At 56.4% G+C, this 17,830-nt stretch overlaps 1 protein-coding gene across 6 annotated transcripts in view; it reads left to right on the forward strand.

Annotated features, from left to right (window-relative positions):
* The window catches only part of HDAC4 (histone deacetylase 4), a 297,060-nt gene that overhangs the window by 102,014 nt on the left and 177,216 nt on the right, over positions 1-17,830 (forward strand). The window lies entirely within an intron of this gene.

Consider the following 17,830-nt stretch of genomic DNA (forward strand, 5'->3'; position numbering starts at 1 on the left):
TCTGCTTGGGGACCTGTGGCCACAGCTGCACTGCCCTTCTCCTCGGCTTTCATCCTGGGTCCTGGTCTTCACTGTTCAGGGGGAAGCCTGCTGCATACGTGTTTATGGGCAGGGAAGTGACTTTTGAGGGAGGCTCTAGAACCTTCCTAGAAGGTAAGTTAAAACAAACCAACACTTTTGGCAAGTTCCTTTGACCGATACATAGTAAAAGTTGTCTCCAGACTTAAAAACTTTTCTTTTTCTTTGCGAATTAGATTGTCAAGGATTTTTAAAACCAGTGTAATATGTCAGATAGCCTTGTAGAAGATCCTGGTTGGCCGAGGCACCTCTTCCCTGAAGACCCCCGGGGGGAGGCCCCCTCAGACTTGAGCTGCGCCCTTCCTCACCCACCTCGGCTTGGTGCTTTGGTGCTGCTCTGTCTTCTCTGTCTTTTCCATCTCTTGTGCAGGGCTCTGAAGACTAACGGTCTGAGCCGGTGGGGAACGCACTCCTATTTCTCAGAAACCCCAGCCTCCAGGGCGCCCTGGCCGGTGGGCGCTGCCTAGGAGGTCAGCCCGGCGGGAGAAGAGTTCTCGTACTCATTTACTTACTCCTCCAGCCCCGAGAACCTGAGTGCTAGCAGTTACTCAGGCCAGCGGCTCCTGGGCCCCATCCTGCCCCAGGATGGACCTGCTGTGGAAAACAGCAGTGCCTTCCGTCGGAGCGGCCAGGCGCCGGCAGGAGCGGTGGGAAGGCCTCTCCACGCCGGTACCGTCGGGCCCGGGTCTGGGTGGTGCGCCGGCCACTTGCGCGCCGTGCTCAGCGAAGCCGCTCACCCCGGCCTCCGTGGGTCTGGCGGTGGCTGCAGTGGGACCGGGCTCGGGCCCGCTGGGCCAGCAGAAGCGCCTCCAGAAACCCACGTCCCTGCCATGGAGCGCAGAGGTGTCGGGAGATTTGCCTTCGACCACGGGAGGGGATGGGCTCGGAGTGGGTCGCGGCTGTGCTGTGGGGCACCGTTGCAGAGACCTTCAGGTGCTCTTTTCCGCCCAACCTGCCGTGCCGCTTGGAGGGGTGGCCTCGGGTGTCCCCTCGGGCCTGTGCTTTGAGCTCAGACTGAAGGCCCTTCGCCTCTGTCCACCTTCCCTCCTGGCACTGGCCCCTCATTCCCTGTTCTCTGGGGAAGCTGGAGTTAGGCCCTCAGCCGCCTGCAGTGTGGCTTTCCCTGAGCACGGGGAGGAAGTTCTAGGTGATTTCTCGTGATTTCCCCCTTGAGGCATCCTGCAGCAAGTGTGCAGCCCCTGCTATGCCTGGCAAGGGGTGGCCCTGGGACAGCCGAGGTCAGGTGGAGCCAGCTTCTGCCGGATAGTGGAGAAGGAAGGTTGTGAAGAATGCCTGCAGGTGCCCAGTCCCCGTGCCGCCTGCAGACGCGCACGAGGCCCCAGGGGCAAGCTTGTTTCCCAGGGGCCGCCAAGAGCGAGGGGAGGTGCCGTGGAGCGGGCTCTTGAACGGCGTTCCCTGGGCGCCAGAGGGGTGTGTGCGCGGACGCGGGCATGGGTGTGTTTGGGTGTTTGGTCAGGGTTGGGGTTCTGTGGGTTGGTAAAGGAAGGCACAGTGAAGATGGCCCTCAGGCCTGACCACTCAGTCACGGTGTCACCACTGAGGACTGTTGTCGGGCTCCAGGCCTGCCCTCCATCCTCCCCTGGCTCTGCTCCTTGGCTCACTTCTGCAGCTGGGCCATGTCCAGGGAGCGGGCGGCTTGGCCGCTCGGAGCCTCACCTCCAGCTGGGAGGCCTTATCTCTCCATCGCTAATGAATCGGTGTTGGGGAAGGCACCCGTGGCTGCGTGGGGGCATTTCCCTCCTGGCGGGGGGATCCCTCGGGGCCTCTGGGATAGCGGTGCAGCTCAGACACGCAGAGCTCTTGGGCTAGCTTCCGCACACCACCAGCTGCCCAGAGGACCAGGGTCCGGGTGGGCAGAGCCGTGATCTGACAGCCCTGCCCCAGGAGGAAGCTGGAAGAAGGGGCTGGAAGCAGGCTGGAGAGGGAACCCCTCCATTGTCCGTACGACTGATTTGATGCCCCTGCAGCCAGTATCTTTATACTGTCTCTTCCTCCCCTGGGCTCTGGCGCTGTGGGTCAGGCCTCGCCCTGTCTTCAGCCGACCAGCACAGACGCTGCTGCTTGGTCTGCGGCTCTGGTGCTCTCTGTGCCGTCACCAGCCTGATGGTCCCGGTGTCAGAAGTCAGGTAGGTTCCCTGGTTCTCCCCACCTCAGGGGGAGTGCATCTAGGGCCCCCCGTGACTGCACGCTGCACGTGCTTGCGGGGCTCCCCGCCCCTGCACTGTGTGCGCTCTGAGCCGGCTGCGCCTCGCACATGCCTCCCACCCGCCGCCTCATCCATCCCTGCTCAGTGCTCACGGCCTCACCTCCTCTGGGACTCTTCCCCCCGAGGCAGGTGACGGTGCCGATGGGGGCTGCATCTTCCTTGCCCCTGACACAGCCTCTTGGGCTAGCACTTGGTGTTGTGGGGGGATTTGCCCCCCAGCTTCTCACCTCCCTGTGAGCTCCCGGAAGGCAGGGGTCCTGATTTCCGTGTCACCTCCTCACCCTTCTAGGTGTGCGTGGCACCCGAGGGACCGGGAAGTGGGACCAGGGAGCCCAGGGCTGAGCTTGGAGCCGGCCCCCGGGCACTGGCGCCCACGCCCCAGTGCGCCCCAGCGCAGGAGCGTCTCGCCCACCCACCTCGCTCCCGCCGGCCCGGCCCTGTTGTCTGTTGCAGGCTTAGGGTCTGGGCGTTTCTTTCTCAGCACGGTAACACCACTCCCAGCATCACGGTGTTAGGAGCCCGTATGTGCGCATATACGTGACAGTTCGAACCGGCAAGGCCTCCTGGAACTCGGGGCTGGTTCTTGGTGACTCAGCAGTCTTGGGCTCCTGCCATTTCTGTGTGAGCCCTGTGCTGGGACGGTTATGAATCATCTGCTTGCCTCTTGATTTGCGTCAGTCAAACCACATGTGAAGAAAGCAGCAGTGAGCAAGGCTTTGCCGGCAGCTTGGCGTCCAGCGTGGGGGACACTGGCCAGGGACAGCCTCAGAAGGCCAGCCCACCGCTCGCCCCGGTGGTCTGGGCTGTGGGCCTGGGGTGGCTTCCGGCCGGGTCCCTCCACCCCCTCGCTTCCCCTCCCGAAACCGCTGTTAGCCACGCAGGAGATGGGCGCAGTGGTAATGATGGCTCTTTCTGCTCTTTCCTGGTTTCCTGTGTGTAATCCTGTGGCCGGCGGGACACATTTGCAGTTATGGGAATGTTGGCTGTTTCAGGCAGAGTTGCTGGTCTTTTCTTCCCTGTCACAAAATCACTTTAGGACATGGCTCTTTGAAAAGATCCCTTGTAAGAAGGACTTAATTAAACCGGGATGCCAGCTGTCCCCCGCCCCCGCTAGGCCCGAGAGGATTGCTCCAGAGTGGGCAGGGCCCCGGTCCCACGGGGCGCCTCGGGAGGTGACATGGGGCAGCCGTGAGTCTGACTGTGAGCACCCCGGGGTAAGGTTTGCACTCGGTGCAGCCCCCGAGACAGCCGTGCTCTGTGGCCGCCAAGGGCTGGCTGGGCACGATTCCCAGGGCACCCCCAGTTTCATGGCTTGGTTTGTTTAGTTTTGTATGAAGCAGGCAGATTACGTTGTCATTTTTACCATAAAGTATACTGTTGTTATGATTGTAGTTTAAATCGTAGCCGATGTTCTAGTTACCTGGCTAATCCCAGCTGGGGTAGCATTTTAGGAGAACAGCACCCCGGCCCCAGCCTTCCCAACATCACCATCTCTCAGTGAGCCCCGTACCTTTGCCCTTAGAGTAAGGGGGGACCCCAGGCACATGGAGTTCTTCCTGGTTTTTGCCCCCTTCCGGCGGTGAGCTGCAGTGTGCTTAGGTTGAGCTGCTCCAGGGACTGAGAGGAACCAAAGTGCTCCCAAGCGCTCTCTTTTCTGAAGCTCCTCTCTGAATGGGCTTCGAGAGTGTGACCTTCTGTGACCGTGAGCCCAACAACATGCAGACGGCCAGGAGACAGGACAGAGGAGCACCTGAGTCCGAATCCAGCCCTTTCATTGGGTATCTTTGTGTTTTTAGTTATGGAAAACTTCAGACATTTATAGAAGTAGAAGATAGAACCATGAAGGACCAGGTGGCCTTCCCCTGGCTTTAGCAACGACCCACCTGCGCCAGTCCCGCCCTGCCTGTGCCCCGGGTCCCTCCCCCGGCTTCCTGGAAGCCATTCCTGCAGTCTTACAAACGCTAAAAGGTTGGGACTCTTCAACATAGAATCATCACATGCTTGACAGCGCGGACATTTTAATGCTGTCAGATAGTCATGGCTTAAAATCCCCAGGTGTCTGAATGCTTTGTTGTTTTCCTGGTTGTTGTTCAAATAAGTTAAATGAGGGCCACACAGAGGCCTTTCCCTCTCTCTGTTCCCTGGCGGTTTACTCCTTGAAGAAACTGGCTGCTCGTCCGCTGGAGCTTCCCCAGGTGAGGCCTCCCCGCTCGCACCCCATGGGGCAGCGCGCCTCCCTCCCGCTGCGCCTGGTAGTTCGAGGTGCAGTCCCGAGGTTGGGTCAGGGTTAGGGGGGCTTCGGCTGGCGAGACTGTTTCTTAGGTGGTGTGGGGCTTTCCGTTTTCCACGGGTGGTGCAGCTAGGGAAGGCTTTCTTCATTTACCTGTTTTCAGAGTGACAAGCTCGTTTGCTTATGGTATCTAAGGGTGACTAACGAGTTTTATCAACTTAATTCTGAGCATAATTGTGAACTCGTGGATTTTGGTATATTTCTGTATTTTCATTTTTGGTTGTGACTGTCCTTACTGATGCTCAACTGGCCCCATCTCTGGCCGGGGGGCCCCTTAGCTTGGCCCTTGGTTTGGTTGACAGGACCCTTGCCATCTCGATAGCTTCCTTGCTCTGGTGTGACGAGACGTCCCAGGCTCATCAGCCTGCCGCAGCCTCGTACCCCAAGACCCTTGATTTCGTCACATCGGCCAAGTCCCTTAAGCTGTGTAGGGTCTCCTGTTTTCAGGTCCTGGGGATGAGGCTGTGGATGTCTTTGGGGGGCATGCCCAGCCTTCAGGCAGAAGGTTCTGACCTCTGACAGTGCTACCTGTGGGGGCTTCTGTTCAGGTCAGCAGGGGGTAGGAAGCTGTTCAGGAAAGTAGGTGCAGCTCAGAATGAGAGCGCCCAGCAGCGAGCACCAGCCTCCGTGCCCATCTGAGAACCCGGGGGCATGCCCACTGTGCCCGCCCCTGGCTGCTCCGTCCCTCCAGTCCCCCCCCCGCCAGTGGGCGTGGGGGCCAGCACGGAGCCCCCTTCTGCCCGGGAGGGGAGGGTCGGCATGCTGGCGCTCACGACCAGATGGTGTTCCTTCCCTGGCGTTCCATCGGGACTTGACAGAGAAGTGGAGCGATCTTTCGGAGTCTCCTTGGAAGCCTGGCTTTCCTTCTGGGTTAGCTGTTAGCTCATGTGCGCTCTCCACGTGCCAGTAGGCCATCTTCCTGAGGGTTCTGTGTGGCAGCCCCTGTCCACGTCTGAAAGCGTTGCTCTGGTCGTGCTCATGGCTCAGAGAAGGGGTGACCGAGGAGAGCTTGCACGAGGTTTATGTTCACGCTGGGCGAGCCTTGCAGCATCCCAGTCCTGGTGCTGTGCTAGGCCTGGGGATCCCGGCGCCTCCTGTAAGGGCACAGCAGGGGGGGGGTGGGAATGGTGCCGGAATAGGCAGTTTGCTCCCAGAGGCAGGAGGGCTGGGTGGGGTGCCGCTGGGGACCCTGAGAGGACCAGAAAGCTCCCGGGGCGCCTGGCTCATGCTGGACAGGCCTCCGTGCACCCGGAGGCTGCGGAGGGGGTCCTGCAGGAGGGGCACCGTCACAGGTCAGCTTTGCAGTGGGTAGAGCATGTGCCCGGGGCTCTGCACTCCGCCTTCTCCTCCATCCAAGTGCCAGGCGGGGGGGGGGGGGGGCTCCTCACGTGGGGACCCCCAGGGCCAGAGCGGCAGATGGTGTTTCAGGCCTCTGGGTGAACTGTGTCTGAAGGAAAGGGCTTCTGGGCGGAAAGAGAAAGGACAAGGAGACGGGGACATTTATTTGTGAGCTCACTTCCGCAGCCAGCCCCTCCCCCAGTATATTTTCGCACCGCCCCTTAGCCGGCTCGGCCCCCTGGCCCACCCTCCCTAGCCCCCTGGCAGCACCAGTCTGCTTTCTACCTCTCCAGATTTGCCTCTTCTGGGCCTTTCACTTCAGTGAAGTGATGCAGGGTGGGATCTTCGATCTTTTTGTGAGCGGTGTCTTCCCGTGGGCATGTTTTGTGGGTTCACCCGTGCTGTAGCATGACTCAGTATTCCTCTTTATTGCTGGTAGTGCTCCGTTGTGTGGATAGGCCACGTTTGGCTAATTCGCTCATCTGTTGATGGACGTGTGTTTCTACTTTGTGGCTATCATGAGCAGCGTTTCTGTGGCTGTTCTTGTACGGGTGTTTTCATCTGTCTTGGGCATACGCCTTGGGGGGAGGGAGTTGCTGGGTCCTATGTTAACTTCATGTGTGACTGTTGGAGAAACCGCCCCACTGTTTTCCAAAGCAGCTGCATCATTTTGCATTCCTACCAGCGGTGCAGGCGGGTTCCGATTTCTCCACAGGCTCACCTGTCTTTTTGACTCTAGCCATCCCAGTGGGTACAGGGTGGTACCTTGCTGTAGTTTTGATTTGAGTTTCGTTTCCCTGATGACTCATGATATTGAGCATCTTTTGGGCTTATTGGCCACTTGTATATACTCTTTGGAGAAACGTCATTTCAAATCCTTTGCCCAATTTTTTAATTGGGTTATTTGCCTTTTTATTGCTGCGTGGTAAGGGCTCTTTGTATATTCTAGATACAGCTCCTTTATCAGATATATGATTTGCAGATATTCTGAGGTTTGCTTTTTCATTTTCTGGATGATGTCCTTTGAAGCACAAACGTTTTTAATTTTGATGAAGTGCGTTTTATCTTTTCTTCTGTGTTTTTGATGTCAGAGATCTCCACTGAAGTCCAATCGGATTGGAAATGATGATGTGGGCCTCCTCCTAGGGCTCCTGGCTTTCGGCTTGTGTCGGATGTAAGCACTAAAAGGCTTCTTGGGCCGTTACTTCATTGCCTCGCTAGGTTCTGCAGGGCTCTAACCATAATTCGCTTTTCCCACAGTTGTTTTTAATTGAATGTCCGTGGGAAAATGGCCAAGCAAATTGAAGGCTTCACAGAGAGAACTGAGTTTCTTTGTTGATTTTTGAACCGTGGTTTTTCATCTTTATTGTATGCACTTTGTTGGAATTTGGCATCATGTTGTGAATTTTCATTGAGACTGGTCTTGCTGAATATCCCAGCAGTGGACAGGTTCTCCCACTCTAAACAGAAACCGCAAAGCATTCCGTAGGCCCTGTGTAACGTACAGAGGGACGTTTTCCGTGGCTGCTAGGTTGGCTGTGAGGCACAGAGCCACCAGAACTCCATATGTGGAGATGCCCATCCTGGGAGGTGAGCGAAGAACAGGATGGGCAGTCTGCCTACGGGGTACAGACCAGCCCCCAGTCACCTGCTGTCACCAGGCCTGGCCACCAGCTTCCTGTCTGTCAAATGGGGGCCACGTCGGCTGTGCCTGAGAGCCCAGAGGACTCACTGTCAGTGGGCGGAGCTCCCCGGAGGACGCCTGTCCTCACTGCCAACAGTCACCCGGAAGGAGGAGGCGCTCCGTCCACCATTGCTTCAGCCCAGTTGAGCGCTCCTGGCAGTTCGAAAAGTGACGACGTTTGGAACTTGGGGTGCAGCTTGTGGAATTGGGGTCACTCTAGAGTAGGCTGCTGCTGTCTCTGGCCATTTAAGAACAGAACATAGCACACACCAGCCTTTGTACTAGTTTTAATTCTGAAGATTTCGTTTCCCTCAGATACCGGAGAAAGGGAAGAGTTTTAGGTCTTTGTCGAATAAGCTTAGTCCTTTGCTTCACAAGTATTTTTTTGAGCTATATAACTAATTAGGGTATATTTAGTGTGAATCCAAATGTTCACCATCAATGAGGAAGGGTTGCTTTGCATTTTCTTGCCCAAAACTGACCTACCAGCATATAGATTAGTCTCTGTTTGGTATCTCTGAGGTCTGGGTATGTATTGGTCTGAGCGAAGCGTCATTAAGTCCACCCGGGCTGACCCCTGGTGAGATTCCCATCTGTGCACAGCAGTCAGCTGGCTCCTTTTCATTCAGTGACTGGTTTAGTGATTTGAAAAATGCAGATAGTCCCCTGTGCATAATAAACTATAAAAATGTGGGGCGTAAGTGGAACTTAATTGTTTGGGACCAGGGACAGTGGTTCAGTCCCCAGGAGACTGAGAAGTGTCATCAGATCCCCAAGTGGGGTACAGGTGTTTAGTTTCTCAGCCTCTGACATCTGGCACTTCTCGATTCTCACTTTCCACGTCTCCTTTTCTTCGCGGTTCGCTCTGTTGCGTGCTGTCTGTCCTGGTTTTCTGCACGTTGTCAGCATTGCTCTGCCCTTTCCAGGATCACCTGGGGGACAACTGAGCAGGGCCACTGAGGCTGCAGATGCATCCTGTCACCTGGCTAAGAGTGTCCCTGGCTCCACTGTGGCGCCACCAGCGTCCGTGCATTTCTGGTTTTATTCCTGGTTAGTTTCCACACATACGGATGCGGGCCAGGCCGCGGGGTACTCTCACGGTCACTCCGGCGCGGCGGCATGACAGCTGATGGCACTCTCTCCAGGTCAGGTCCCTCGTCCATGCCCCAGGGATGACCAGGCTCCAGAGAGGCGGTGCGGCTCTGTGAGGGCCACCTGCCGGAGCTGGTGCTGTCCTTACACTATGTCAGGACGCCAGTCAAGGGGACGGAGCAGCTGCCTAGGAAGCCTTGGCCAGCCCCGTTGCGTGACCGGTGAAGCAGGACGGGACAGGACGCAGGAGCCAAATCCGCCAGTGCTGGCCTTGTGTGGACACTGCGGACCTTCTCGTTTGCAGTGTCCTTGCAGGATTCGCGGTGTGCATATGTCTAAGTGGCGGGAGTCACCTTCCTGTATAAATCTCCCTCGCGGGAACTCGGCTTCTGAGCACGTGGTGAGTTGGCGGGGCCGAGAAGGGGAATCACAGCCGCCGACCCCGGCGAGACCCCAGGGAACGTGCTCGAGAGCGTCTCCGTCCTGAGCTGGCAGGAGGGGCGTCGTCCTGCGTCTTCAGTCCAGGAAACTGAGCGGAAGGCCAGACCTGCTCACTGCTTCCCGGCGCTGGCTTTGTGGCACTCAGGCCCCTGCCGGGCTTGCAGTCCGTCACACGTCCGTATCACTGTATGTATGTACGCGTATCTGAACAACGAGTGGCTTGGGTGGCTTCCGTCTGTTAGTAAAGTAATGTTGATGTGCAGATTTGGAGTGTTTTCTGATTGAAATTTCCCACAAAGAACTGCTTAGAAGAAATTTGCTTTGAGCTCCGCCACAGATGGACTGGCCCTTGACATACCTTGCTGGTCCCTACAAGCAACGGAGTTCTGTCCTTGTACCCAGCTGTTTCTCTGTCCCTTTCCTTTTGGGGGGCTGAGGAGGGATGGGGTACCCTTAGGTGTCTATCTGATCGAATTGGGGGCCGCCTTGGGCTCTGGTGTGTCTTACCCCAACTGGTCCCTGGGTCCCAAGCCCGGCAGGGCCCCCATGCCCTGGGGTCCTCCAAGCCTCTCACTTCTCCTGCTTTTCCATCCTGTTCTTGGTTGCTGGGGAATGAAAAAGCACAATGAATCCTTTCTCCTACCCTGGAGTATGCAGTCTCCAGGGATAGCTTGTTCCCTCCGCTCTCCGCTGGGAGACTGGAGGTCAGGGGTACACCCATCACCACCCGGCATCCCTTTCCTTCCCGGGGCCTGCAGGTGCTTCGTCTTGGCCGGGGAGGGCCCTGTCTTTCCAGGCTCTTCTGAGATGAAGTGTGTCTGTGGAACTGCATGGTGGAAGCAGACATGTCTGCAGTATTTTGATTTTTTTTTGTGAGAACTCCGTTAGGGGAGAGCAGTTTGTTTACTTTCGTGATGAATATCGTTGTCCTGGAGCTGTGGTTTATGTACTCAGCATTGTTTCAGAATCACGCTTCCCCCCGAGAATTCTAAACCTTGTTCCAGTCTCTGGGATCTCGGCCAGCTTGCTCTCTCCAGGAGGGCCCCTCTCTCCATCCCGAGGGGTTCCCGCCTGCGGTGGCCCTGGCCCCGGGCCACTAAAATGGGTTTGCCTTCTTCCCACACCCTTTGCTCCTGGTGAGGAAAAGGAGCTCAAAGGAGGGAATGAATGAAGAAATAGGCAGATAAAAAAATAATTGAATGAATGTGTCCTGATTCCTTTGATAAACCTTTGATTGAATTCCGACAAGCATTAGAGAAAATTCTGATTGGTGCATGGAATTCAAGTGTAACTTCTTGTTTGGGGTGCAGCTTTTGAAAAATGCTCTAGAATGTTTTTCTTTTTAGGAAAACGCCTTCATTCTGAGATGGCGTTTCAAAGACTGCATGTTAACAACATGAGGAATTCCTGTCTAAAAATCCAGAAGCTAGAAACAATGAGTAACAGTAGAAATTGACTTTGTGTTGAAGATCGCCCCACCTGGCCTCTGGTTCTTGGCTGAGGGAGGCTGGTGAAGGCGATGCAGGAGGCCCATGTCCAGGAGCAGGTGCCCGGGGAGGCCTCTTCCCGGCCCCTGCGCTGTGAACACATGGAGGCGGAGGGCTGCCGGTGCACAGGCCCTTTCATGGGAGAGCCCTGTGGTTTGCTTGGCTGCTCACGCCCTCCTGGAGCTCCTCCTGAGGAAGTGCAGTGGAGCTGTGGTTTGACATTTCCGGCCTGTGGCTGCTTTCTCGAGTGTACAACTCCTTCTATAGCTGCTGTCATGTGTGGAGCCCTTCCGGAACCAGCTGTGGATTTGGGCTGCCTTCACCGTGTCCTGACGGGCTCGGGACATCTTCACTGAACCTCGTGTGTGGAACCTGGTGGTGGCTAGGCTGTGACATGGCCCTTGTGTCCCTGGCAGGTGCATCTCAGACTTAATCACCTTCTGCTCGAGGCCTTGGCTCCAACCTGGAGGGAGTTTGGGTGCCGGCGAGAGTGGGACAGCTTGTCCGAATTCGTACGAAGTGGCTGCCTGCTTGGCTTTCACTCGCCCACCTGGGGCTGTCCTTGCTGCGGCCCGGGGCTGCCCAGGGAGAGCCAAGCAGCCCAGCTCTCTGGCTTGGAAGCCGGCACCTGGAGGTGGCAGGCAGTGGGGTTTTCTTTGTTTTTAGAAGGCCGGTGAGCCTTTGGCCTCTTGTGCGGAGGGATTTTTTGAACCCACACCCATTGACAGTGTCCCTGATTTCGTGATAAGAAAGTCTGTTGCTGCATTTGCTGAGAAGTCAGGAGTTTAGAAAGGAAGCGTTTCACGGCTCTGTGGCGTTGTGAGAAGCTGGGATTTTTCTGATGGGCGTGCTTGACCGTGGAGGTCAGCACACATGTGTGGGGAGGGCCTCTTGTCACCGGGGGTCAGGCAGCTGTGTATGGGGCCTGAGCCTGATGCTCAGGCTGGCCCGGGGCAGTGGTGTTCTTCCCTTGAGTGACGCCAGGCTGGAGGGTGGAGGTGAGCTCACAGCAGCCCAGGGACGTGGGGCCTTGGCTTCAGTGGGGCCTCTTTGGCTGCCAGCCCCCAAGCCCCTGCCCGCCTCAGCGGCCTGTGCCCTGGTGCCCAATTGCGGCCTCTGGCCTACTGTGCAGTGGAGAGGAGACTCTAGCCAAGGGGTTCTCTGAGCCTGGAAAGTTCTGAGGCAGCTTCCAGCTTGCGGACAAAAGAAAAACAAGTTGCCATGCTACAGTCAGTGTGGGGGTGTCCAGATTAGTGTCCTGTCAGATAGGAAGTAAAGAAAGGGAACGTATGGCCACAACCCCCACCGAGAGTGACAACCAGTCCTGGGGCCCGCATGGGTGTTGACACTCTTGGACAGCAAGGTGCAGCCTTCTTATTGTAGAGAGACCCTGCCTGGCCGGAGTCTGTGCCCCCTCTTTTGTGGGGGGATGGATGGGGACAGAAGTGCTCATAGAGGGCTGTGTGTTCCACTGAGAAACACTGATTTGTCCTTAGAACAAGCTAAGGCCCCAGTTCTCTCTTGCGCGTCTGCAGGTGGGATAGGCATGTAAAGACAGTATTGTTTAAACGCCCTTTGTTGACCACATAGGATTAGAAGACGCTTAATTCATCCGCAGGCCCATTTCTCTTGTTCAGTCACGTGTGGCCGGCCGGCCCGTCTGTGCCACGGGGTAACCACATTTCTGTGTCCAAGATAAACCATCGCATCTGCTGAGTGACCTTCACAAGGAGTCTTGCATTAGCACATTCTTAACAGACATTTAAAAACCAACCCAACAAAACCCATTTCCTGCCCCCACGCTCTTTCGGCACACTCATCAATGTGAATTGCCTTTGGAAATGCCTGGGCTGGAATTTGCAAACCGAAGCCTAATTTAACCTTCAGTGATGCTCCAGTGTCTTGGCTGGAGGCGAAGTGTAGGCGTCTCAGGGAGCCCTGCTTTCTCCTTCTCTGGAGTTCCAGTGGGCACTTCAGCGCGCTCCCGTGGGTGCGGGGACTTTGGGATGGGTGGGAGGCCAGAGCGGACCTCAGGCCAGGCTGAGTTGAGCCCCAGAGAGCCTCCCCATTTGAATTAGAGCAGTGAGCTGTCTTCCTTCCCAGGACTGTGTTCCCTTATAATCTCTTCTTACTCCAGCCCCTCCTCGGGGTCCCCGGGTAGCCAGGAGGGACGTGCAGCTGAGCACTGGCAGCCCAGGCCAGCCGCCGGCTCGCTCTTCCCATCCCAGACACAGCAGCGCGTGCGGGGCCACCTTCTCTGCTCCTCGGTCCCTCGAGGCTCTTTTGGATGTAGCTGATGCCTTCCAGAGCCCTCCCAACCTCCCTGGACCTATTTCTCCCCTCTCCCGTGTTCTTCCAGAACTTTCCCTCCCATGTCCATCTGTCCGTCCTCCCTCCCTCTCTCCCTTCCTCCCTCCCGTTGCTCCCACCACTGGCTCCCCTGTTCGCAGGCCCAGCAGTGTTTCTTGGATGTTGGTGCCTTTACCCCTGCCCTGCCGGGGCCCCTGCTCCGAGGGCCGGGTGTCAACCTGCTTTGGAGGAGTGAGTGGTGAGCTGGGTGCCCCAGCGAGCGGGCGTCAGGGCAGCTGTTCAGGGGCCCTGGAGTCACCGGAAGCACTCTGATTTCTGGGCACAGGGTCTGGCACCCAGACAGCAAGCAGACACTGAAGAAATGTCCTGTTTTTAGTCTTTGGCTATGAAGCAGTGACCAGCAGTGTGACGGCCATGGGATCTGGTCCGGAGGGCAAGTTCTCAGTGCTTCACGGAGTGAGCCCCTCCAGGTCTTGGCTGCTCCCGGGGTGTAGCTGTGGCCCTTTTGTGGCATGCAGAGGCCTCTGGAGCATCTCAGGTGCGCTGACCCTCCGGGGAGAGAGCTCCCCCCCAGCCTGACACCGTCTTGCTCAGCTGGGGCACCAGCTCACCGAAGCTGGGCTGGTGGCTTCCAGAAACAGGCCGTCGAGTTTCCTCCGTGCGTCAGGCCAGGCCTCAGAGCCCTGCTCCAATATGCGTGGACGCGGGTGCGGCCGAGCGCTCGGACCAGCCGTGTCGCTCCGAGCTCCGGACAGCGCAGGGCGGAGGAGGGCCTCCCGGTGATGGCGTCGCCTCCTCTCTGATTCAGTCAAGTGACGAAAAGGGCCATCAGAAGAGATCCTAATCTGTTTCTAATTAGATTTTCATCTTCTCTTTCACAGAAGCTTTTCTCTCCCTTCTGCCTCCCTAATTATTTTTAAAATCTCAAGGAAAAACACGACCCTTCGGTTTATAATTCCACAGAGAACCAAATTGCTACTCTGTCTCTGAAGTATGTTATTGTGGCCTCTGGTATTAAGCCAGGGTTTTCGTAATCCCACTGAAATTCTGTCTCGCATCGTGGAAATTTAGGATTCCCCCAAGGAAACCCCAGAGCAGGAAATCGTCGCTGCTCAAACGCCACGTGTGGCCCTGGTGGTGGCGCAGCTGGGCAGGGTTCCCTCCAGGCTGTTCGCTGCCGACCCTGTGGAAGGACTGTGGAGGGACCGGCCAGCAGTCTATGTCCCTGTGGGGCTCACAGGTGACTCCACCCCCCAGCAGGACATTGCCTTTCGAGGGCACCTGCAGACTTGTCTTGAGCCTCTTTGAAATCTTCAAGGGGCAGGTGCAGTCCTGGGGAGGGGGGGCAGGTGGGACCTCATGAGGGGATTGTCCCCACAGCGCTCTCATGGCACCCAGATGTCCCGAGTTTGGGCCCCTTTGGACACACACTTTCTTGGAGTCCTCAGTTGCTGTGGGTCACTGGTGGTAGAGCATGCTGCTGGTTTGGGGGGAGCCCACCCCTCTAATCAGGGCAGAGGGGGAAGGTTCTGGTGCCAGCTGACTTGAGAGTGGCCACCAGCACACTCTGACCCCCTTCTGTCCCTGGGACAACAGCTGTTGTCTCAGCCTGCTTAGGAAGCCCCTCCTGGTTTCCTCCAGGGCCTCCTGTGCTCTCGAAGGAGGGAGAGATGTGCCCACTTGGCCTCGTCCTCTTGCAAGCCTCAGGTTGAGAAAGGAACCACCTGATTTTCCTTGGAGAGGCTGCAGTGATCTGTCTGTGTGATATTCGGCGAGCTAGCAAGGCGTCGGGTTTTGGGAATAGTTGGTGAGTGTTTCGTCCCATCATCTCAGGATGTTCTCTGGGTGGACAGAAAGGGGAGCCCCCCAGGACTTCCCTCCTTAGTGGAAGCCAGCAGTCTGTGACCTTTGCCGCGCCTTCGTGGAACCCGCTTGCACTGGGGAGAATGTGTCAGGGCTGCCGGCCTCCAAGCGGTGACTCTCAATCGTGTCTTCTTCCCATTTCTGGTCTGAAGACCTTCCCCTCTCCCTCCCTGTTCTCATCTCTAGCATGTTCTATGGGTCCTAATGCCTGCTCAGGAGTCAGTCGAGTTTCTAAAGTGAATTCTGTGCACATTGGTGACTGTCCCAGGTGCACTTTTCCTTGCTTTTTGTCTGTCTCGCGGGTGGGCTACTGACTTTGCTCTACAGTTGCCCCGCCTCCTCCCTCAAGACACACGCACAGTAGAGGACGGAATATCCACGTGAAGACAGTGCAGACCCTGACTTCGCTCCCAGGAGAGGCCGCTGCCTTCTCTGTAGCTGCTCAGGGTGACCCCTGCCGCCCGAGACCCCCGTCTCCCGGGCTCAGGCACACGTCCCCAGCCCAGGAAGGACGGACCCATTAGCACAGTGCCATGAAAGCTGCCGTCCTGCCTTCCAGGGGAGGGTGAGGCAGGGCTGCGGCCCTGAGGTGAGGGCACGTAAGCACGAGGCCTGTCGTGAGACCGCCATGGGCAGGGGAGTGGTGGCACTCTGACCGAGCGGGCTGGAGGAGCCTCTCTGTCCACCGGGGATTGCAGACCAGATCCTTCAGGTGCTAGGGAGCCGCTGAAGGCTTTTGTTCTCAAGAACAATCTGCTCTGCCATGTGTTTTCTAGAGGTGTTTCTGGCCTTAGTGTTGGGATTGTGGGAGGAAGAGCCCTGCGGTCATTGGGCCAGTTTGGGGTGTTCTGTACTATGTCGAAAGATGTTGGAAACTCAGTCCGTTTTTTGGATACTGACTAGACCCTGTTCCAGAAACTTTATTTGTAATGACTTGATTAATCCTCACAGCAAGGCTTTGAGATCCAAGTGTTGTCTTCCCCATTTTATAGTGAAGAAGTGGGGGCCCTTAAAGGTTAAGGAACGTGTCTGCGGTAACAGCCGCTGGGTAGAGGGGCCTGGTTGGAATTGGTGTCCGGCTCGAGTCCATGAACGGTCTTGCCCATGTTCCTTTAGGTGGGGTACCGCAGCGAGAGTGTGTGTCCCTGGGCACCTGCAGCCAGGCCTGGACACGAGGCCTGCCAAGGGACCCATTGCATGGACCCCGCCGTTGCTGTCTTGCAGCCGAACCTCACTGACTTGCATTTCTCCGCTTCCAGAGGCAGTGCCCTGGGTGGAGTGAGGACGTGAGTCCACAGCATGTTGGGGTGTGGCGGACACAAGAGACAAGTGCTGTGGGTTAGCTCCCTGAGTCTGCAGCTTCCTTCTCGGGTGCCCTTTACTTCGACAGCTGTTCTCTTTCGTCGGTCATCAGATGCTCTTGGAGTTCTAAAGAACGGCCCACTTCTCCACCCCTTCCTTCCCTGTGCCCCCTTCCTCGTTCCAAGGCTGTATTTCCCACTTGCAGGCTGGGATCTGGGGCACACGCTGTCCCGCCAGCTCTGGGCTGAACAGAAGATACTGGGGAACCAGAGTGGGCATTGATTAAGCCCCTCCAGTGTGTACCCCGTGCTCCAAAGTCCCTGACCCCTCTGGCCTCCCTGGGGCCCGGAGGAGTGAGCAGCTCGGTGGAGTGCCCTGTAGAGAGGATGCTGGGTAGTCTTGGGACCCCTGCGCCCGTGCCAGGGCATGCCGGCCGCTGCTCATCAGCAGAGGCTCGGAGTAGGTATGTGTGTCGTTTGTGCCCTGATCCACTGGGGGTCCTAGGGGCATTTACCTTGCCACTGTCTCCCCAACTTGAACTTTGCTCTGCATGATTCTCCAGGCAGCTGCCCGTCCATGCACATGGCTCAGATGTCTCAGATCCATGGTCCCTGTTTGGACTTTTCCTTGTCTTCACTGGGGGCTAGCCATATGTTATACACTATGGGTAATGGGACTTTGACACAGTGACTGGTAGTGTGGTGCAAATGACACGTCGAACGTGCAGATCACCACCGTTAAGGGCTCAAAAGAATTGATTCCATGAGAGGGAGAAAAGACGTGGGTCCTTCAGAGGGTGAGGGGAGGGCAAGCCAGGGGCCTGTACCCAGAAAGCGGGCCTGGAGCTTTCCTGCGGGCTGCCAGGCTTTGCAAGTGCAGAGGACAGGAGTGAGGTGCTAGAGGGAGAGAAGGGCTTGCTCGCAGGCGGGGGAGCAAGAGGTCACACCCATTCATGGCTACTGAAGTCAACCGAGTGGGTCATGACAACCTTAAGACTGAGTGGAATAGAAAATATAAAATTGCACGTAAGAAGGGTAAGTTACGGTTCAATAAAGCTGGGGTTTGGTGATATCTGCGTTGGTACGTGCTGGGCCTCCAGGGGAAAATGCACACCGCGGGTCACGGCCCATGGCTTTGAAAGATCACTATGGCTCGTACACTGGAGTGTTTTAAGTGAGTTTGGAAGAGGGAAGGACCGATTGGGAGTTGGGGGACCCCTTGGTAATTGTCTGAGCAAGGAGTGAGGAGGTCCAGAACTGGGCAGGTACCCCCTTCACTGGAGTTTTCCATTTCCTTCACAGAGGGCTTCCACCTCTTCTGTGAGATTTGTCCCCAGGTATTTGATGCTTTTTGATGTTGTTATAATTGGTATCTATTAGTAATTTTTATTTCGTATTTGTTGCTGGTATTCAGCAATACAACAGATTTTTGTATATTGACCTTTGACTGACCTTGCTGAATTCTAGTACTGTCTGGGAATTCTTCATGCTGACTGCAAACAATGGCAGTTTTATTTTTCCTTTCCATTTCTTTTATTTCTTTTTCCTGACTTAGTGCGTTAGCTAGGGGCACTGGTATGGCTTGAATAGTGGGCATTCTTGTCTGGTTCTTGATCTCTGCACCACCATTGACTGAGACGTCTGCTGTAGGTCTTCTGTTTGTTTGCTTTTTTAAGTGTTCTTTACAAATCAAGGCTTTCTATTCCCCACTTCCTACTA

Source organism: Phoca vitulina, unplaced genomic scaffold (genome assembly GCF_004348235.1).
Source record: "Phoca vitulina isolate PV1807 unplaced genomic scaffold, GSC_HSeal_1.0 scaffold1, whole genome shotgun sequence".
In the NCBI taxonomy this organism is placed as follows: Eukaryota; Metazoa; Chordata; class Mammalia; order Carnivora; family Phocidae; genus Phoca; species Phoca vitulina.